The sequence below is a fragment of the Pongo abelii genome, chromosome 5 (assembly GCF_028885655.2).
Source record: "Pongo abelii isolate AG06213 chromosome 5, NHGRI_mPonAbe1-v2.0_pri, whole genome shotgun sequence".
Taxonomy (NCBI): Eukaryota; Metazoa; Chordata; class Mammalia; order Primates; family Hominidae; genus Pongo; species Pongo abelii.
Window position 1 is genome coordinate 55,404,111 of NC_071990.2, and position 23,692 is coordinate 55,427,802.

General features: G+C 38.3%; 1 protein-coding gene across 4 annotated transcripts in view; it reads left to right on the plus strand.

Moving 5' to 3' along the window:
* Window positions 1–106: 106 nt before the first annotated feature.
* FAM83B (family with sequence similarity 83 member B) overlaps window positions 107–23,692 on the plus strand; it is a 99,708-nt gene continuing 76,122 nt past the window's right edge. The window contains exon 1 of one of the 4 annotated variants that reach the window (XM_009241979.4): window positions 107–188. The gene's annotated coding sequence lies outside the window, so the exon portion shown is untranslated. Of the gene's footprint in view, window positions 308–730; window positions 1,176–23,692 lie in introns of those variants that run through there. The other 3 variants (XM_009241978.3, XM_009241976.3, XM_009241975.3) reach the window with 3 other exon arrangements.

A 23,692-nucleotide genomic window follows, 5' to 3' on the forward strand; every position in this document is an offset into this window, starting at 1 on the left:
GAGAAGGCTGGGTGTTTGAGTTCAGACAAGTTCCGAGCGCTTTCTGGCTGTTCGGGGTTTGGCGTGCCACGACTTGGGACTTGTTGTAACCCGTCTCCACTCCCGCCCCCTCCAGCGCTGCACCTCGTCTCGGGGAGGCGCGGTTCGGACCGGAATCAGCCTCCCTCCGCCGACCTGACGCTGGGCAGGTAACTCCCCTCCCCTCCCTGCCCGCGCCCAGGCGCTTGCTGCTTCCTGGGAGGCAAACCTTCGGCGGCGGGCGCGGTGCGGCGAGCGCGGTTGCGCGCGACTTGGGGCGCTCCTGGCAGTAAGTGGGGTTTGGGCTCCCCTGCCCCGGACCTCGGCGGACGGGACCCCAGCGGGTGCAGGGTTGAGGTGCTCGGGATGCTGGGGGGCCCGGGGCTTCACCCGCCCCTGGCCGGCGTGGCGGACGGCAGGGATAGGGGCCTCCCCGTTGGGAGGGCGCGCGGGATTGGAAATTCCCCAGGGTGCAGAGCTCAGTTGCTTCCCTCTTTTCTACGTTTCTTTCATTGTCGTGGGGGTGCGAGTGAGTTGAGAAGTTTGAAAAGTTGTCTCGGGTGGAGTCGGTTTGGGTCCCCAGAGGACAGGCGCCGCCTCTCGTGGACGTTGGATTTGTTTCCTCTTTTCCAGTGTAGGAGTGCGCCGAGGACCCCGGGAGGGGAAGCGGGAGGAGAGACCGCTGGGAAAAGTCTCGTGGGAGGAAGTCCAGGGTGGAAGCAGAGGGCGTGGTGGTGGGGGATTCCGGGAAAATGTGGGAGAGCTTATGTCGCTGAGGGGCGTGGGTGTTCTTTAGATCCTGAGTGGGGAGCAGAACTTGAAAAGACAGTTTTTTCACACAACCTCTTAATTGTACAGGACCCCATTTCTGAATGCAGACTGGTAGCGACCTGTGTTTTTCAAACTTGGGTCGGCCTGAGTCTGGGTCTGTGTGCCCTAGCAGCTCTCCAGGAGAGCCTGTACCTACCAACGTTTGAGAACCACTGCTCTAGATCGTGGTGAGTGATCTAGAAGAGGAGAGTATGCCTAGAGCAGATTGCTCCTGGAACGGGACTTGGAGACTTTTGGCCTGTTCTGTGTGATATGTGGGGAGACTTACCTGTATAAGGTGAGTGAAGAGGCAGAGAATGTGCCTGTGTTCATTGCAGGAGTCATAGGTATGTAAAGAGACAACAGTGCTTTATAGGAGGAGGCTGGGAGGTTATGGGAACACAGGTTAGCATGTTGTCTATGCTCGGAGTGGTGAGGTTATAGGGTCTCTCTGACCTAGAAGTGGAAATGAGAGCTCAGGCGGCCAGAACACTTAAGAAGATGGTGTGCGGGTGGCAAGCAATTGAGGCTAGAATTTAATGCTCAACAGCTTATGTCCAAATTCCCATTTACAAACATCTTACTAGGTTACTGGCAGGCACCTCCCTTCTTTCCCTTTCTCATCCTAACAAGTGCAAGAGCCCCGAGGAAATCCATGACTGAGGCTGAATCATTGCTGACAAGCAACAGGAAGGGAGACAGTGATGAAAGAGACTAGAAGAGAAAACTGGGGTTTTTTGTTTTTATTGGGGGGTGGGGGTGGCGGTGGGAGACTCAAAATGATTGGAGAATGAGAATAATGTGAAACAGAATGATGGAAGGTTGGGAGTGCAGGTCTTTGTTGCGTTTGTTTCTCTCTGTCTTCCTATAGTTACCAGAAAAGTAGAAGTCCCCACACCTTCCAATTGCAAATTCCACCCCCTTGCCTTTGGGGCTCAGGCACACGTCGGGTATACACCTATTTAGGGTGCTGGCTACACCCTCTAGAGCCTGCCTAAGGGGCTGGGTGGATCCTGCCTTTAAAGCTGGCAGGCTCTAGACCGCAGATGCTGAGAATTTATTGTGGGAAGCATTACCAATTGAACAGTTGCTGAAAGAGATTGTATAGATGGAGACAAACCACACCTCTGGTGCTGACTCAGTGATGCCTTTTACGTTTATGCCCTTGAGTTTATGACGATAGCTGGCTAAACTTTTTTGGGATGAAGTAAATAATTTTATTAATCTTTCTATTTTATTCCCTCTAGCGTCCACCGTTCTTTATAGTTTAAGGTGGAGGTTCATTCACTGAGTATTTTCTTGACCATGACTCACCTTGCAGCAACTCACCTACTTGTTTCCCATTTAATTACATTATACAATACTGAGTTGCCAAAATGTAATGTTATTATACTTTTAAGTGTCCAGAATCTTGGGGTGAAACTGTGATCCCATCAAAGCAGGATTCTTCTACTACATAAATCTGGTTGGAGGAGACCTTTTGAAAAGAGGCCACTTAGCTTAATTTAATTAATTATTGGTAAAATTTCAAGTTGTCCTTGTTTAGCTAGTTAGGTAAGTTTGCACGTCTGTCCCTTTATAAGTTGCAAAATGTGAATGTCCCATGGATGTTTCACAATTCAGCTTTTTAAACACAATGTTTTGTTCATTTTGAAATGTGCTTTTGTTCCTTTAATTTCTGATCTAGAGATGGAATGTATTTTAGAATTTTGTTGTTGAATTTATCATTTGAACATCAGAATACATCTGCTCCCCGGTGGAAACAGAGTTCTAAATGATGGTTATTCACAGCCCAGCTTTAAGGATGCCATAGATAAAAAGTTGTACAAATAGCACTTAAACTCCATCAAGAATCAAAGCCAACAACATTTCTCTGAGAAAATGTGTTAGAGCCTTCAGTGGGAGCTTCCTTCCCACTGAGGTGTGCCAATGGGCATGGGCACTGTCTAGAAGTATCCTGGCCCCTAAGGGTAGAGCAGGCTTCCCAAGGGGATTGGGAGGCTGAGTGCTGTGGGTTCCTGAGACAAGAGCTGGGGGAAATGGTAGGCTCCAGTGGAAAGGATATACGTGGAGGTGAGGTGGAGTGAGGGGCCAGTGGGCTGTACACTGGGGAGGAGGGTGCACTAAGGAGGCAGGGGGCTAACATGTACAGAAGGTAGGGGTGGGTGATGGAGGGGGCAAAGGATGTTTTCAGGGGCTGTGATGCTGTAAGGAAGGTGAGCCTTGGTGGAGAGATGATCCAAATATGAGAGATATTCATTGGGCATGCTGTCTATGTTGGGAAGTCCTGGAATCACATGATCATGAATGGTAGGAAACTTTTCCTCTGGGGACATCTAATTACTACCCAGTTTGTCTTTTGTTTTATTTTTACATTGTCCTTAAGAGTGGGGTGAGATGTCCCCTAAGGGCACATGACATTTATCTTTTCAGCTGTGTCTTAAATAATTTGTAGATTACTGGTCCATGGGAAACTTGAAGTAGTCATGGTCAGCCTCTCTTGCATACTGACATAGAGTCAGGTGTAGTCTCCAGGTTACTGGCAGGAGCCTATGTTGAAGAGTTTATAGAGAAGTTATGCAGTGATGATGATTATCTAATGGCTCTAACTTTGTGCTCTTTTACACTATCCCTTTGATTAAACATATTTATTGACCATTATCTGCCAAGCAATAAGTTCCTCTTCAGGGATAGGAAAGTAAAAATATATTCCTGGATCTTAGGAAGCTTCCAGTTTAGGGACCTAATGATAATTATAAGTACACAAGTAAATAAATGGATCAAGTCCACTGATTTTTGTAGTTCCTTCCTATTCTCTGAAAGTCACAGCAGACATTGTTTGTGTTCATTAATCATTTGTGAAATTGAACATTAGCAGCCCTGGGATAGTCATGTTTTTTTGACAAAGTATTAACACTCTTTAGGCTTGCAGGTTTTTCTCTGGTATTGTGAAAGGTTTAGGCTATGTGGTCACTCCTGCGTCCCACCCACACTGCTCTGAAATTCTCTGTGATCACTTCTTATTGAGAGTATCATAAAATAATGTTAACTAAGGTTTCCCCACAGTATCACTGTGAAGCTTATTATTTCCACTTCTTTGGCCAAATTTTCATTTCAAAGGGTTTTCGTTCTTTATTTAACATCAGATTCCTTCTTTGATTACATAAACATTACTACTTGGAGAAGAAAAGGCAGTTTTCAAAGCACTAAAGAGTGGCATCTTCCATCTCAATGGTGGTAATAGAATAACTCAACATAAGATGTTTGGGCTGTCATTTATATATACACACTAGCAATGATGGCTTTAATTCTTAACAGCATGTTACTCCAAATACCTAGTCTCATAAGACTCGTTCAACAGATGTTTTAAAAGTACTATATTTTAACGGCTGGATGTGGTGGCTCACACGTGTAATCCCAGCACTTTGGGAGGCTGAAGCAGGTGGATCACAAGGTCAGGAGTTCAAGACCAGCCTGGCCAAGATGGTGAAACGCCGTCTCTACTAAAAATACAAAAATTAGCCAGGCGTGGTGGCAGGTGCCTGTAATCCCAGCTACTCGGGAGGCTGAGGCAGGAGAATGGCTTGAACCTGGGAGGTGGAGGTTGCAGTGAGCCCAGGTCACGCTACTGTACTCCAGCCTGGGTGACAGAGTGAGACTCGTCTCAAAAAAAAAAAAAAAAAAAAATGCTATATTTTTCTCAAATAGAACTTCTGAGTTATTTGTTAAAGATGATTGCAATATAGCTAAGTTGTTTTTAGAGTAAGTAACTGTTTACAGTGTTCCCCTATGATTCTTTATTTTAGTTTCAACCCTTCCTTTCCATTTTCATCTTTATTGGCCTTTTCATCTTTTCTTGTCACATCTCATCCTTTCTATCCTCCTTTTGTCCCTTCTCTTCCTTCTTTTTTCTTTTATGCTTCTCTTCTCTTCCCTCCCATTATGTTTTTCTCTTCACTTCCCTTCTCTTTTTATCTATCCCTTCTGATTCCTTCTGATTTACTTTTTTACCCGTTCATCTTTCTTCTTTCTTATCTCCCATTTCATACTTCTATTTATTTGTCCATTTCACCATCTGTTGAACTACCTATTTATTTACATTTTGTTTTGTTTTGTTTTGGTTTGTTTTTTTGAGACAGAGTCTCACTCTGTTTCCCAGGCTGGAGTGCAGTGGCGTGATCTTGGCATACCACAACCTCTGCCTCCCGGGTTCAAGCGATCCTCCTGCCTCAGCCTCCCGACTAGCTGGGACTACAGGCAGGCGCTACCATGCCCGGCTAGTTTTTGTATTTTTAGTAGGGACGGAGTTTCACTATGTTGGCCTGGCTGGTCTCAAACTCCTGACCTCGTGATCCACCCGCCTCGGCCTCCCAAAGTGCTGGGATTACAGGTGTGAGCCACCGCGCCTGGCCTATTTACAGTTCTTTATTTCTGTCTATCATCTTTATCAGCACAGTTCTCTACTTTGGTATTCTAAAAATCTGTACAAGTAAAATTAGAAGAATATCTCATTTTATTGTGCTTTGCTTTATTGTACTTTGCAGCAATTGTGTTTTTACCAATTGATGGTTTCTGGCAACACTGCCTTAAGCAAGTCTGTCAGTGCCATTTTTCCAACAGCACATGCTCACTTTGTATCTCCGTGTCACATTTTGGTAATTCTCACAATATTTCAAACTTCTTCATTATTATAATATCTTTTTTGGTGATCATTGATCTCTGATGCTACTCGTGTAATTTTTTTGGGGTGCTACAAATCATGTGCACATATGACAGTGTACTTAAGCTATAAATGTTGTGTGTATTCTGACTGCTCCACCAACTGGCCATTCCCCTGTGTCTTTCCCACTCCTTGGGCACAATATTGAAATTAGGCCACTTAATAACTCTACCAGGGCCTTTAAATGTGCAAGGAAATGGAAGCGTTGCATGCCCTCATTTTAAATCAAAAGCTAGAAATGATTAAGCTCAGTGAGGAAGTCATGTTGAAAGCTGAGATAGGCTAAAAGCTAAACCTCTTGTACTAGACAATTATCCAAATTGTGAAAGCAAAGGAAAAGTTGTTGAAAGAAATTAAAAGTGCTACTCCAGTAAACATACACATCATGAGAGAGTAAAATGGCATTATTGCTGATAGGAAGAAAATCTTATTGGTCTAGAATTCAAGGCTGTTCAATCTGTGGCCTGCAGGCCGTATATAGCCTAGGACAATTTTGAATGCTGCCCAGTACAAATTTGTAAACTTTCTTGAAAGATTATGCGATTTTTGTTGCAATTTTTTTTTATTTATTTTATTTTATTTTTTTAGCTCATTGGCTATTGTTCTTAGTGTATTTTATGCGTAGCCCAAGACAATCCTTTTTGGCCCAGGGAAGCCAAAAGATTAGACACCCCTGGATAGATCAAGCCAGCCACAACATTCTCCACCAAAGCCTAATCCAGAGCAAGACCTTAACTCTCTTCAATTCTGTGAAGGCTGAGAGAGATGAGGAAGCTGGAGGAGAAAGGTATGAAACTAGCAGAGGTTGGTTCCTGAGGTTTAAGGAAAGAAGCTGTCTCCAAAATGTAAATGTGCAAAGTGAAGCAGCAAGTGCTCATGAAGAAGCTGAAGCAAGTTATCCAGAAAATCTAGCTAAGATAATTGATGAACAAAGTGACACTAAACAACACATTTTTAATGTAGGCGAAACAGCCTTCTAGTGGAAGAAGATGCCATCTAGTATTTCAGAGCTAGAGAGGGGAAGTCAATGCCTGGTTTCAAAACTTCAAAGGATAGGCTGACTGTCTTTTTAGGGGTCAATGCAGCTGGTGACTTTTAAGTTGAAGCCACTGCTCATTTACCATCCCAGAATGCCTAAGATCTTTAAAAATTATTCTAAATCTAGTCTGCCTGTGCTCTATGAATGGAACAACAAAGCTCAGATGAGAGCACATCTGTTTACAGCAAGGTCTACTGACTTTTTAAGCCTACTGTTAAGACCTACTTCTCAGAAAAAAAAGATTCCTTTCAAAATATTACTGCTTATAGACTGTGCACCTGGTCACCTAAGAGATCTGATGGAGATTAATGTTGTTTTCATGCCTTCTAACACAACATTTGTTCTGTAGCACATGGATCAAGAAGTGACTTTGACTTTTAAGTTTTATTATTTAAAAAGACATTTCATAAAGCTATAGCTGCCACAGATAAGTGATTCCTCTAATGAATCTGAGCAAAATAAATAGAAAATCTAGAAAGAATTCACCATTCTACATGCCATTAAGAACATTTGTGATCCATGGGAGGAGGTCAAAATATCAACATTAACAGCAGTTTGAAAGAAGTTGATTCTAACTCTTGTAGATGTCTTAGAAAGGTTCAAGACTTTTGTGGAGGATGTAATTGCAGACATGGTGGAAATAGCAAGGGACCTATTAATAGAATTAGAAGAGGAGGCTGAAGGTGTGGCTTAGTTTTTTCAGTGTCATGATAACACTTTAATGGATGTGGTGTTGTTTCTCATAGGTGAACAAAGAAAGTGGATTCTTGAGATGGAATCTACTCTCTTGGTGAAGGTGCTATGAACATTGTTAAAATGACAACAAAGAATTTAGAATATTATAAAAACTTAGTTGGTAAAGCAGCAGCAGGATTTAAGAAGATTGACTCTAATTTTGAAAGAAGTTTTACCATATGTAAACTGCTATTAAACAACATTGCATGCTACAGAGAAATCGTTTGTGAAAGGAAGAGTCAATCTTTCTGGCAAAATTCATTATTGTCTTATTTTAAGAAATTGCTATAGCCACCCCATCCTTCAGCAACCACCACCCTGATCAGTCAGCAGCCATCAACATCAAGACAAGCCCCTCCACTGGCAAAAAGATTACAACTTGCTGAAGGCTCAGTTGATAGCATTTTTTTAGGGATAAGGTATCTTTTGACTAAGGTTGTTCATTTGTGTTTTAGACATAATGCTATTGCACACTTAATAGGCCACAGTATAATGTAAACATAACTTATATATGCACTGGGAAACCAAAAAAAATTTGTGTAACCCATTTTATTGCAATACTCACTTTATTGTAGTGTCTGGAACCCAACCTGTATTATCTTCAACGTATGCCTAGGTATGAAAGTCAAATTTTATTTTCTAATACAAGGCAAATTTTATTTTCTAGTAGCTAAAATATAAATACAATTGACGATTGATTACTCTTTAAACATTGTAAGCACAATATTCAACAGTATGTTTCTAGTATTTTATACTTTTAAAAAATTGTTCCTTTTCTTCACAATGGAACATGTGTGCAATGGTCATCTGATCAAGACCAAAGAGTTGCTTCTTTTGGCATGTACAGTGAAGTTCATCTTTGCTTTAATTGTATCCAAATTATAAACATCCTGTCACTAACTTCAGAATTTTCATTTTTCCAGTTTTCAAAATTGATTATAAGTTCAAATTGCAATAAAATATTCAAATAAGTGTGCAAATACGTGGTAAAAAGAAATACAATGATATTATTGAAACTGCATATTGACGTGCTGGCAGCCCCATGTACAGTAATTACAGTAAGTAATGAAATACTTAGTAATTGATGGATTAAAGACTGGAATTATTAAATTTGTTTTGAGTGTCAATCTCTCATGCAGAAAAGTTCAGGATTTTCAAATGTCAAAAGAGCTAAGTAGGAGATCACTTATACATATAACTGAAAATTACAGCATATGGCTACAATTTCTATGTCTGTTAATGTCAGACAAAAACATCAGTCCATATACATTGAAAGAAATACAGAAAGTGGTTTATTGCAGAAGCACTTATTTGTGTGATACTAGGCCAATTCATGTCCACTGATATCTCAATATATTATCTGAGAAATCTGTCACCTTTGGTTCATACTCAAAGCCATACTCATAGCTCTGTTATTAACATAAGGTCTTCAAACTATTTGAAATTCTATATTTTGTTTATGGAGTGGCTTTACTCCCATTTAGCATGTTAAATCTTGTATGTGGAAGAATTAGAATAAGACATTTACAGGAAAAGAAGAGCGTTAAATCTCTCCAAGGTCATTAGATCCAAAATGTGATTCCACAGAAATTTGGAGTGGATCCAAAATACGATTCACCAAAAAGTGGGGGCAGGAGCCCTTGGAATCCTAAGTATGTGTGTGGACGTATCACACACAGAGTAAATAATTTGATAAAACCATTAATTACTTGAGTTAAAGAAACGAATCATCTTTGATTTTAATGTAACAATGTAGAAATTCCATTGTCTCCCAAATAATTCAGTTTAGTTTGTATACATATGAGAAATATTTTTGATTTGTACAGAGGATGGTTAAAACTGAAAGAGAAGAGAGGTATAGATGACATAATCAATGATGATTCCATGGAAAGGGTGCCAAGGTCTTTTCACTTAAGATATGTAGTGTTGTAGCAATTGCTAAATAACGGCCACAACTCTTTGGGGAAAGCTTAATTCTAAGCTTAAGTCTCTCAACTAAGTGAGGAGCCCTGTCTTTGAAATCGGTTAGAACTTTGAGCTGCGAAGGAGTGGAAAAAAGCAAGATTTACTCATGGACTCACATATACACACCCATATGTAAATTGTGCAGAGCGATAAGTCAACCAGTGATAGCTGCAATACCATGTGGCCAAGTCGTCTCCTTCTCCCCCACTGTTATGCTGACATAGGCCTTAAGGACAAATGAAAGTGAAATAAGCTGCCAGGTGCATTTTCTGGTTCAGGTGTGGTTTAAGCAACTGTGACTAGCAGAATTCTATAAACATCAACTTTGTCTCAGAATTGCAGTCTTGCAAGTTAGCCCCGTTGTCAGAACTGAGCACAATTGTAGAGAGAGAAAGCTGAGAAACCAGGTTACTGTTCATATGTAACCCACAAGTCCTAGAAATCTGTCTATATAAATCCAGCGGTATTTTACACATTTAAAAGATATATTTCTTTATTTATCTCTTATTTATTAACTTCCCTGTATGCAAGTGCTCTATAAACAAGTAAAGAAGCCAATGTAAAAGGTTATTTTGAAAAGAATAAAAAGTCGAACTAGAGTGGGCTAGTTTTCTGACCAGATTTGTTGGCAGTATCTGGGGTAACATAGAGAGAAAAGCACTTTTTTCAGTTGTGATACAGCTGTCTAGGCAGGCTTGATTAAAAGTGAATCCTAAGGGAAACAACTAATAAAGAATTGGTAGGTATTGGGATTATTTTAGATATTCTGATTATTTATATGACTCTTTCACCAAGTGAAAAATAAAATCTTTCCAGGCTAGGTATATTATTAATATTTAATATTATTTGGCATTCGAACTAAATAAATTTGTGTCCACTTACACAATTGGCACAAAATTATTTCTGTTTTTAACCCTCTACTTTATAACAGTCTGAGACTGCTTTTCTGCCACTAAATGTATGTAACAATTTTACTTTTTATGAAAAGCTGTTCCTAACATAACTAAACAAAATACATTTTCTTAAGACATTTTATTTATAGACTTTCTCACTATTTTATAGTTGAAGGCACACTACCCTTGTTAAATGTATTTGGCAAGCCGTTTTAAAAGTTCGTATTGGAACACACATTTATTATTTTTCCTACAGCATTTACTCTGCAAATGTCAGCGTGCACCAAGAGTGACTTTATTGCCTTAAATAGACTCAGAGATGGGACAGGAGGGCACATGACACATTCAGCATTTCACTCCATGGGGCTCTTGTTGCCAGTGGTGTTTTTGTCTAAATATGTCTTTGTTATAAATTATACTACATTTCTGAAACTGAGGTTAAAAGAGACTGAACCCTACTTCCTGTGGTGTTCAGGGAATTATGTATGAGTGTTGTGAAGTAAGGAGGAGGAGAGTCAAGGTGAATAAGTAAGGGGTAGGTCGACAGATCTCTAGTTATTTCTCCTTTATTATACCGTGAGGGCAAAACTGAATTTACTTGTAAGAGAATAGGTCTTATCCAAGATAGTGACGGTACCTAAAATATGGAATAACCAACATGATGGGGCCAGTGGTAAATTAGAATATACCGACTCAGTGGCCTTTAAGCAGCTGTTATTTTACTGAAGGGGGTACAGGAAATAGCACATAAATAAATAAATATTTTACTTACTTCACATAATAAGTATTATAAGTTAAAGTAGGGTACAACAATTAAGTATGGCAGAGAGAGTGGGTTCTCTCTACAATGGGTAGTCTGGAAGACCTCTCAGAGAAGTTGGCATATGGATAAGATAGAAATGAAAAAAAAGGAGCATTCCAGGCGGATGGAACAGCTAGTGCAAAGATCCTAAGTTGGAAATTAACTCAGGGTGTTAGGCATAAAGAAAGAAAACCTGTTGGATGTCCAGGGAAGATGTCCACAAACCAACTGGATATGTGAGTCTAGAGGAGAAGAGAGCAGTGAAGTCTGGAGGTTTGCAAGTCATTCATGGATGTAAGACTGGACGGGATTATTCTGGGAGAGTAATGAGAGAAGAGCGAAGAGAGATGGCAACTCCCAAGTCCAAACCCTGATAACAGGAAAATCAATAGCTTTGATTACGCTTGAGGAAAATTCTTAGTCTTCTGCATATCTCAGCAATGATTTTCAGATACCATTGGCACTAACGATAGTCACTATTTAAAAGTCATTTTCCCCACCTATCCGACATTTTCAAGAAAACGAGATCCTCATCTTGTTGTAAGTTTTGCCTACCTTTAGAGTAGAATGAGGGATGCATTCTTCTTGAAAAAAGAATCTAGATTCATATTTGGATGACTTATTGGATGAACTTAAGCCTTACACTCTTCTATTATATCAAGTTGTAAAATATAGACTTCAGCTTCCCAGGGACTGCTCTGAAATATATAGTTACTTCAATTTCACCTTATTGATATTTGAAACCTACATAACCACAATTTATTTAAACAGCCAATTAATCTTTTCTTGCTATTGAAATAAGTTTATATAATAACAAAACTGATACCAGAAACACAAGAAAAAAAATGAGTCATGCTTTATAGCTAATTTGTATCACTACTTGTGTTGAAAACACAAGACTTAGTAATTTATTTTGTTATGATTAATGAAAATGCCAAGAAACTGTTTGCAGAATGACTTTAACATAATAAAATAATGAAAAATGCAAATTTTACGGAGAATCCCCAGAGACATTTGATACAACCTTTCTTCTTCTGACAAAGTTCTCATTTGAAATTAATATTTATGTTTTTGATATAGATCTATCCATTTACCTAATCACTTTTACAGTACTCAGTGTATTTCTGGTTATTCTTTCTGAAGCCCTTTATAAATGGGTAATATTTTATATTACCAAAAACCTAACCTCGATTTAACATAAGCAAACATGTGTTCAAATATTAATAGTTTCTGTATGGGCATTATAATTCCTCCCCCCACACCGTGCCTACCCCCCAGCCCCCACCACTGAGACGGAGTCTCACTCTGTCAACCAGGCTGGAGTGCAGTAGCCTGATCTCAGCTCACTGCAACCTCCGCCTGCCGGATTCAAGCGATTCTCCCTGCTGCAGCCTCCTGAGTAGCTGGGATTACAGGTACCCGCCACCATGCCCAGCTAATTTTTGTATTTTTAGTAGAGACTGGGTTTCGCCGTGTTGGCCAGGCTGGAGTCCAACTCCTGACCTCGTGATCCGTCCACCTTGGCCTCCCAAAGTGCTGGGATTACCAGCATGAGCCACTGCACCTGGCCATGGGTATTATGATTTTTTTTAAATTTATTTTTTAGCAGTCTCTAGTTTATACTTTAGTCAACTCTCACTCTGTTACCTTCAGTTATTAAGGCAGTATATCATTAGCTTATTTAACAATTATGTACTTACTGAGCATTTAGAATTGTACTAAACAGACATAATCTCTGCCATCATAGAGCTCACAGTCTAGTGGAGAGGGTAGAGTATGATGCATTTAAATAATGCATGAGAAGGCATAGCATGTGTTGGGGATTACTGTGGGAGCTCCTTTCAGTGACTGTTGTACTAGCCCCCAAGTGTTAGGCATGACACTGTGTATCAGTGAGCTACTTACTAAGCCCTAATTAAGTACATCTAGTTATTTTAATTTTTTTCCTTTATGGGTCTGTAACTAAAGCCCCTTTATGGGGCTTTAGTTTGGATATTCTGTACTTGTTCATGTGTTGCTCTGTAAGAATTATTAAATTTTGATATGCAGGGTTTTGAATCACCAGTTACAACAAACAGTCTGTGAATGAGAAAATAAGTGGTTATTGTAAACTCAAAAATAACTGTTGAGATACTTCTTTTAAAAAATCTTTCCCCATTGCAAAATAATACATATTCGTTGATAAACATTTGTTAAATACAGAAAAGTGAAAAGAAGCTTCAAAAAACCACCTGTAGAACCACTACTCAAAGAAAACCACCCTCATTGTGTGTGTGTGTGTGTGTTTCCTTTTGTTTTGGGGTGAATTTTCTCCAATTATAATTTTGCTCTTATATAGTTTTGTAGCCTGCTTGTTAGCTACATAACATAATAACAAGCTTTTCTGCATGTTATTAAAACCACTAGAGGCAGCTTTTAACAATTTTGTTTTGTTTTTGTATTTGAATAGTGGTGTTGATAATGTTGCTTAGTTAACTTAGAAAAAAAATGAAGCCGGAGAGTCTGGGTTGGTAAACACATTGACTTGCTGAGACGGGGATGTGCTTAGAGAGGGCATGAAAGCTCCTCACTTCCTCTATACTCCTATACCTTGCCCTATGCATTTGGCTCTTCCTGAGTTGTATCCTTTATTGTATGCCATTAAAAAAATTGACAAGCTGTTTCTAAAATATATATGGAAATGCAAAGGGACTAGAATATCCTAAAAAATCTTGTAAGAGAAGTACAAAGTGGAGAACTTACATTAAGTAACTCTAAGACTGTTAAGCTATAGTAACCAGGATTGTGTGATACTGACGTATGTATCAATAAAGAGATCTATGGAACAGAAGAAAGAACCCAGAAATAGACCCTCCTTATATAGTTATGTCACATTCAACCAAGGCATGAATCAATTCAATGGGAAATAGAATGTCTTTTCAGTAAATAGCTCTGTAACAACTGTATTATGTGTAAGTGTGTGTATAAATATATGTACATAATCGTATCACACCCCATATACAAAAATTAATTTGAGATGAATCAAAGACCTAACACTTAAAATCTAAAACTATAAAGCTGCATAAGGAAAGTGTTTCATCAAAAGTAAAACTCTGTTCTGTACATGTTCACAGCATGTTAACCACAGTCCTCCCTGAGTGCTGACTCATTGCTCTGCTTATCCCTGACCCTCTCCAGGACTTGAGGGTATTGTGGTTGTTCATGTTATGGTCTCGAACTCATGACCTCAGGTGATCTGCTTGCCTTGACCTACCAAAGTGCTGGGATTATAGATGTGAGCCACCATGCCCGGCCATGGGTTTATGTTTTTTTAAAATTTATTTTTTAGTAGTCTCTAGTTTATACTTTAGTCAACTCTCACTCTGTTACCTTCAGTTATTAAGGCAGTATTTCATTATTAATTTGAGATGAATTTGAGCAAATCTTTCCTAAGATGAGAGTTGAATATTTCATTCTTTAAACTGCATCAAAATGTCCCAGTATAGAAGTGGCCTAGACCGGGCACAGTTGCACATATCTGTAATCCCAGCACTTTGGGAAGCCAAGATGAATGGATTACTTGAGCCCAGGAGTTTGAGACCAGCCTGGCCAACATGGCAAAACCCTGGCTCTACCAAAAATACAAAAAAATTAGCCAAGAGTGGTGAGGCGTGTCTGTGGTCACAGCTACTCAGGAAGTTGAGGTAGGAGGATCACTTGAGCCCAGGAGGTGGAGGTTGCACTGAGCCAAGATTGTGACCCTGCTGACAGAGGAAGGCCCCACCTCCAAAACAAACAAAAAAGAAGTGGTCTCATAAAATGAGAGGAATGATCCATGATGTGGTCTCTTGGGTTCTTTCTGGCCTTAAATGTCATTTCAGTTTATAAAATGATGGAAGAAGCAATGAATCCCAGGCAAAATGGCCCCAAATCTAGTTGGAGTGTTTCCAGACAGAAAGGTCCGGCTGCTTGTTCTCACCATCCAATAACGAGATGCAGACAGACGGGGAAAGAAGGGAGTTTATTTCTGCAACTGGTTACAGGAGAAAGGCCTGAGTAACTCACCAGACCAACTCCAAGTAACAAGTTTTTTTCTAGTGCTTATGTACATTTTAAGCCCCATGCCTACTTGTGGGAGTGCACCCACAAGCCGGAGTGTTTCATTCAATCTATATCTAATCTTTAACTAGAGTCTGGAGTCTGGAAGGTTTTCTCTAGAGTCTTGGAAAGTTTCTTAAGTGGGCCCTGGTACAAGGTATACGTATAAGAATGCCTTTATGATTCAATCAGACGTTAGGGTCTAAGAAAACTCAGGTGGGGTCATAATGGGTTTGTTTTTCGTATTCCAGCCCTTGTACTCAGGCACCAGTTTCTCCAGTTCTTTAATGTTTAATTTATACATACATCAGAGTTATAATAGAGGATTAGTAGAAACTGACTCTTCTGGTGGCTAATGGGAAACTGGCCTGCCACAGAAGGCCACAGGTTTTGAGAGGCTATAGGTCTATTCAGATTATATGACCAGTCTGGGCTGAGCACAGTGGGTCACAAGAGGAGGGGAACAAAAGGAGAAGGTGTAGTCCAGCCTTTGAGCAGCATCAGGGTATAGTTGGAGTGATCCAAGGCACACCCTAAAAACAGTGAGGGAGGTAACCCTTGCTGAGGAAGCTAGGACTGTGGGAAGGACACTAGATGGCAGTTAACAGACTTGAGTTCTTACCCAGGATGTGACTTTCAGTGTGTGGCCCGTGGTGGACGTTCGCTTCTTCCTCCGTAAAATGAGAGGCTAGATGGATCAGCAAGTGTTTCTTCTTCTTTTTTAAAACCTGCCATTGGCCGGGCACTGTGCCTCACGCCTGTAATCCTAGGACTTTGGGAGGCTGAGGCGGGCAGATTGCCTGAGCTCAAAAGTTCAAGACTAGCCTGGGCAACATGGTGAAACCCCACTAAAATACAAGAAAAAAAAAATTAGCCGGGCATGGCAGTGTGCGCCTGTAGTCCCAGCTACCTGGGAGGCTGAGGTAGGAGAATCACTTGAACCTGGGAGGTGGAGGTTGCAGTGAGCCGAGATCGCGCCATTGCACTCCAGGCTGGGTGACAGAGTAAGACTCCCTCTCAAAACAAAACAAAACAAAACAAACAAACAAACAAAAAACAAAAAAAACACGAAAAAACAAAAAAAACCCACCTGTCATTTTGTTTTCATTAATTAAATACTTTTTATTGGTGCAAAAAAATAAATAAATGAAGCTGAACTTTGAAGGCTGATTCTGGAGAAACTGGCAAGAAGAGTAGGAGGCGAGTTCTTGTCACTCTGGTGTAGGAAACCACAACACACCTCACTGCTGAGCAAGCTTATGAACCTCACAGATCTTTTGAGCAGGCAAAACAAATACTATTTTGGAATTCTGACATGAAGAATATCTCAGAAATCCAACTTGTTATCCTATAGGACTCTCTCCAAAAATGTGTCCTCTGCTTAATTATGTGCATAAAGAGGGATTTCAGTTAAAAACAACACAACAACAACAAAAAACCTAAAATAGAGGTACCAATTCTATTTTTATGCAGCTTTATTATTAAATAAAACTCCATCTTAGATTATTACCTAACAGTTTTTAGCAGTTTTTATGGCACGTGTACACTTGAGGGCCTTCGTCTCATTTAGTCCACATAGAAATGCTTCGGGGTCAGTACTGTCATTTTACCCTTTTTCCTGGTGAGCAGCATGAGGCTTAAGGCCCTTAAATAACATGACTGAGGTTTACAACCAATAAGTTTCAGAGTAGAGGTCAAAACCTGTGCCATCTTACCAACTATGCCGCTGAGCCAACCTGTGATTTTTGTCATTTGGTTCTTAATTCTACTTCTCCACTTCATATAATTGAAGACTACCCTTTAGTGCGTCTCCTAGTGTTCTCTTTGGACTAAAAGTTCCAATTTTTCAACTATTCTTCATGACATAATGGGCTCCAAACCCTGCCTAATCCTGTGTGAATGTAGTTAATTTTTTATATAAATTAAAACCTCTAAATTTATTGCACCTGAACTTAATAATGTTCATGTTGATTTGTTATTTTGCCACTTTGTCACTATGTTACATATCTGTTTTGGCATCTAGCATGTGTGTTTTTTGTTGATTTCTGCAGATTATATTAATGTGTCTCTATTTATTCATCCAAATGATTACTGATCAGGGCCAGAACAAGAATACAGCACTTTGGTATGGCACAAGACACAACTTTATCAGGATAGCCTTGCAGTTTAGATGTTGGTAAAATAATAATTTAATTTTATTTGCATTTTTAAGCCATGTATAATCCTTTGGAATTATAAGGTCTCTCTGTAAATGGTTTATTTTTTCTTAATGAATTTGTTTACAGGAATTATTCAATAAATGCTTCCAAATGACATTGAATAATTGTGTTTTAATGTCATTAACATGTATTGGGTATTTTTTTTCCCCCGATATCTAAAATTCCTATAGTTTATATCTAAGGAGGCAAATAGCAGCCAGTACAAACAGACCCTGGAATCATATTGGTATGAAAGTGATATTGCTATCCCCTCCCTCCAGTTAAAGTAAATTGAAGAAATTAAATAATGATTAGGTATTGAGCAAATGGGATTCCCATTTGAGATTTAGAAAATGAATTGGAAGTATGTTTATTGTTTTTATGAGTTTGATAAGATCGGTGATTCTACTGGTAATCCATCTGTGGAGATGTTTGCACCCAACACTCTGTGACTGAGTGCGTCATGTGTTTATATGTTCTGTGACCTGCTGAATATCATGCTGTGCAGATGACTGTAATCTGCGCTATTGGGCCATGTTGTTATAAGTATTATTATGAAGCCAGCTTAGAATCTTTTAATGAGTTTGGATGTCAACATGAGATATCAAATTGCACTTGACAGCTTGAATATTATAGTCAATTTTTAATTTAATAGAAACTTCTTTCATGTTTTAATTGTCATCTTAAATTTCTGGTAATCAAATGAGAAGACAAACACAATCTTGACAGCTGAAGAAAGAAAAGATATATGATTTTCAACTGTTGTGAACCATGGATAATGATTTTATATGAAAGGGATGCTCTGAAACAATCCTTTATGAAACATTTTCTTACATTATGTAGACAGACATTTTGATACATATCATAAAGTCAGTTACCGAAAGAAATAACGAATTCAAGAATTTTTTCCCTCAATATATGAGAGTTTGCAAAGTATTTCTTAATAAAATTGCTTAATATTGAAGTTATATCAGATAACTAGTTTAACAATATCATTTAAGCTACAAAAACCAATCATTTCTAAATGGTAAATTTACTTGTTAATTTAAGTTTATTTTAAAATTTTGAAGGTTTCAAAATAAAAGCATTTTTGTACACATTTGCATCAGCTGCCTAGTGCAGCTGTAACAAAGTACCAAAAATATTGGCTTAAAACAGCTGAATATATTCTGTTATGCTTCTGAAGTCTAGATGTTTGGAATCAGGGTGTCAGCAGGGCCATGCTCTCTTTGAAGTGCTCTAGGGGAGAATCTGTTCCATGCATTTCTCTTATCTCTGCTCTTGTAGGCAATTCTTGGCATTCCATTCTCTGCCTCTGTAGTCACGTGCAGTTCTGTCTTTGTGTCTGTCTCTGTGTCCCCTCTCTCCTTATAGACACAAGTCATATAGTCATATTGGATTAGGATCAGCCTTGGTCTAATATGACCTCATTTTAACTTGATTACATCTGCAAAGTCCCTATTTCCATGTAAGGTCACATACACTGGTACTGCAGGTTAGGACTTCAACATATCCTGTTGGAGGATGTAGTGCAACTCATAAAGCATTCAATAGTTGGAGAGAAACAGCTTAAGAGAGAGACTGGAAAATGGACTGCAGCGATGTTAGCACCTGTGATATTTTTTATATTTGTTTCAGTCAAAATTCTGACTTTGGTTTATTGGCTTGTACATTAGGTAATTATAGCCTCGGACTTTTGATTTTAAAAAGTTGTAATTTCTCTTTGGAACATTCTCCCACTGACCTATTATATCAGAAGCCTATTCAATGAATTCTCTCAGGTCAGAAACCAGGAACAAACTGAGACTAGGTTTGGTTGTTATATACTGCAGATGATTAAATAGTTACAAATTGTATTATATTGCTAATGGTATGAAAAAACATTATCTCTTTTCAAATCTTAAAATCTCTTATCAAATTTATTACATATTTATAGTAATTATACTGTAGCAGATTGTGAACATATAAAATAGTCATCATCATCATCATAATAATAAGGTCAAAATGCATTACCTTATTTATCTTAAAATAACCCAAGAAGATAAAGACTGTTGTTATTCTCCTCTCTGCATCTGCCCAAACAGAGGCTTGTGGACATGTGTAACTTGTCCAAGAGCTTCATAGTAATTGATGAAGCAGAGTTTTAACCTGGCAATTTGACCCTACAGATGAACTCTTATCTTGTGTGCTATAGGTTTTTTTTTTTTTTCTATCTAAGTCTCATGACATTGCTCCTCAGTAAGATTTTTTTCATTAAACTTTGAGATAATTGTGGTTTCACATATAGTTGAGGGCAAAAATCCAGAGAGATTCCTTGTATCCTTTACCCAGTTTCCCCCAGTAGTGCTGTCTTGCAAAACTATAATACTGTATCATAACCAATATGCTGATATTGATACTGTCAAGATAGAGAATATTTCTATAACTACAAAAATTCCTCTGATTGCCTTTTTTAGCCACATCTACCTCTCCCACTGTCATTTTAAGAGTGCAGCATCTAACCAAATGGAATTATTCAGCATGTAAACTTTGGAGATGGGTGTTTTTTCATTCAGCATAATTCTCTGGAGAGTCATCCAGGTTGTTGCATGTATTAGTAGGCCATTTATTTTACTACCAAGTAGTATTCCACAGTATGGGTGTACCATAGTTTAATATTCACCTGTTGAAAGACGTTTGGGTTGTTTCCATTGTCAGGCTATTATGAATAGAGCTGCTATAAATATTTGTATACAGGATAAGTTTCAACTTTTCTTGGATAAATCACCAAAGTGCAGTTGCTGTGTTGTGTGTTAGTTGCATGTGTCATTTTATAAATGAAACTGCCAAACTGTTTTTCCAGAGCAGCCCATGAATTGAAATCAATTTTTATGACTTATTTTATATCCTTTGTATTTATAGAATTTCAGTGGAATTTCCACTTGCTACAAATGACCCTAAACCTCAATATCAAATGCAATTTTTAATTTTTTTTGAGGCATGGATTTGTAAGGCCACTTTTTTTCTGAAATGAGTCATTTAACTGTTAGATAAGCCTAATGGTCTGCTCAGCTTACATGGCATAGTGATATCTTTTTTTTTTTTTCTCTACTCATTAACTCTACTGTGTATGATAAAAGAATATGCTTCCTGGGAGTTTTTAATAGTTATTAATAAAATAATGCCTTATTTTATATATATATATATTTAAAGGCACACCTAATTAATTTTGTCCTCAAATAAAGCCCTCCAAATGTTCAGGGATTGAACTGTTGAGAGTGCTTTATTAAGTCTATAACTAAATACAGGTGATATTTTATTGCAATACTCACTATGCAAGTGCCATTACTCTGTAGTTCTCTGATAAAATTCATTTATAGATGGTTCCTTCACAAGTATTCCATGCAAATAGTTCTTATGATAAATATCTCTAGACCGTGGCTGGAACATAGCCTCTCCACCAGAACAACATAAAGTATATTTAGTAGTAATCTTAAGTCTTGTACATAATATTGTAACCTCATTGTTCATTCTGTTGTATGTTTTGTACAGTATATTTTTCTGTGTGGTATCTGGCTATCGATTAGTCCTATAATTGTAATTAATTATAAATAAGTTTCACTTCTTATTTCCATTTTTTTCTTCAGATTAATTTATCTATGTTTTCCTGGTTTGGTTTGCATGGTCCTTTCGAGGTCTGTGATTTCAGAGTTTACATAGTTCCAGAATGAATTTTTTACGGTTCCAAAATATTTATTTGCATAGGTATAGCTCAGAAATAAGTAGTATTTTAAAAGTACTTTATGCATTTTAACTTCCAAATAGGTAACAGGTGTTTAACATCACATATATAGGAATTCAAAAGTTACATTTTAAAAATTAAATGAATAAGTTTGCAGGAAACTTGGATTATGAACAACTAGTAGTTACCGATGACTTAACAATTACAAATTACAGATGTAATTTATCATGTAATCACCAGATACTTGTTCCTTCATTGGCTGGAATTTTCAAGTGAAAACTGTACTTTACTAAACCTTAGGAAACTGTAAGCATAAGGATTGAGTCCTTTAAGTGAATGCAAATCTTATTTTTTAATTCATTTTTTTGCTAACAATTGAGCATTATGTGCAAAAGAGAACTTCAATGAATGTTGAAAGTTATTAATTAGTGGCATGATATCATGAATATGAAGTGAGCAACTTTATGAAGATTTGTCAACCTTGGCACTGTTGACATTTTGGGTGGGATTATTTCTAAATATGGATGGCTGTCTCATGCATTGTAGTATGTTTAGCAGAATCCTGGGTCTCTAATCATTAGATGCTAGTAGCCCTCCTCTGCACAAGTGATTCTATTTAAAAATGTCTCCCGATGTTGTCAGATGAGGGACAAATCTTCCCTTTTGAGAACCACTGAACTTGAATGAAATGTGATTGGGAAAAAGATGACATATCCTAGAATGATTGAGAAATTTATGCAAGTTTTAGGATGTATCCCCATACATGTCAATAGATTAATTCTAATTAGGTAACAAAAGAAATTTTATTTCCCCATGCGATAGCTTTTATACTAGCAGGCAAGATAGATGTTCTTCCTTTTTCTCTTGGAGAAGAGAATATTTTTGCAAAACTTCACCATTATACTATTTAGGGCAGGAAGACTGCCATCACCAGAATTCAGATGCTGCCATCCCCAAAGTTCAGATGCTGCATTGCGGAGCCTAGGATCCAGGTATAGTTCTAGTTGTCTGGGCTTGGATCAAATTATGACTCAAGCTGAGGGCTTTCCAAAAGACAGAAAAGAACATGTTCTATTTTTATTCCTGTATCATATTTAATCTTTGGGCTTTCTGTACTGTTAGACTTTCTTTTTAAAACTTCTGAGCCCAGAGATGGGAACAGGATTGTCTCCACTAAGATGGTAAATGGAGGCACCCTTTGCGTTCCATGCTCCTCAGTTCTGTTAGTTGCGGGATCTTTTCTGATCCTTGTTCCCCAGCAAAATTTATTGCCATTCTTCAAGACTTCTTTGTATGATTAGCTTGTGACTCCTGTTCCATATTTTGAGCTAAGGAGTTATTCAATGGTAATGGTTCTCTGGGCTATGCTCCAAATAAGATTTGAATTTTGGTAGGCCTGAGACTGCAAAGGCTGAGTCAAGCGGAAAATATAAAATTTAAAATTAAGGCAGGGTTACTGACAAATATATATGTCATCAAGTCATCTTTTTAATGCTTGTAGCACATCATAAAGCTGTACCTTGAATCCACACAATGGAGATCATGACTTCAAAAGACTGGAAAGTCCATCATCTGATTGAGAGAGCCCATTCCAGTATCTCACACAGTGTGGAGTAGTGACTGAATGACTGAATGAAGAGCATTCTGTGGGCATTTTGAGAGATGGAATGTGAGCCTGCGTAGGCAGATTTTGACTCCTAAGAGAAATTCCTGAGTTATCTTTCATGTCTTAAATTTCATCTCGTATACTCTGTCAAGTCACTGAATCTCAAGGCTCCTTCCTTAAACCATCTCTGGAATACTCTGTCCACTTCCTCACTGGGTTTTTGAACACTGAAACACTTTCCTAGCTACCTGTCTCTTCTTTAGTCCCCTGCTACTGCCAGAATTGTTTAAAACAGAGTTTTGTTGAATCACAAAACTTTGTGTCCTTCTATTCTTGGCTTTATCTTGTCTATTCAATTTTATCTCTTACTCCTAGTAAAAGGAACCTGTTTTCCAGCATGCCAGGTTTTTTTTTCTTTAATTTTTTTCTTCCTTCATGATTAGTGAATGTACCAAACTCTCATATCTCTTCCGTGATTTTGCTTATGTTTTTATCCTTGTATGGGATGGAAATATTTCTTCTTGCCACCTGATCAGATTCTTACTCATTGCTACGGATCCAGCCGAAGCCCACCTCTTGCTCAGGGCTGTTCATAACTCATTTGCTCCATATTGATCTCTCCTTGCTTTTATTCTTAAAGCACTGAATATAGGGGTTACTCATTTTGGCCTTTAGCAATGTATGGCTTTCTTCAAAGTGGTAACTAATGTTTTGTGTGTACAATTTGCCTCCTCAACTAATTAATAAATTCCTGAAAGACCAGTGTTTTGTGCTCTTAACATTACATCTAGCATATTACTGTATGCCTGACAGGTACTCAGTGGAGACATTAATGGCTGGGTAGGCATTGATTGTTTTCTAATTCTCTTTTAATTTAAATTGAGATACCTTGGAAAAGGAAAATCCAACAGCAATCTTTAAGGGAAATCTGTATAGCTTATTTGTGATAGATGTGTGATGTGGTGCTATTAATGTCATTTTGGATATGAAATATGTGTCATTTTGAGCTTCTGGTAATGGAAATGTGTAAATGAAAAAACAATAGTTGATATGTATCAGAAAACATTCTGTTGCGGAATTTTAACTTGATCTTGATTTTCTTCTTTTC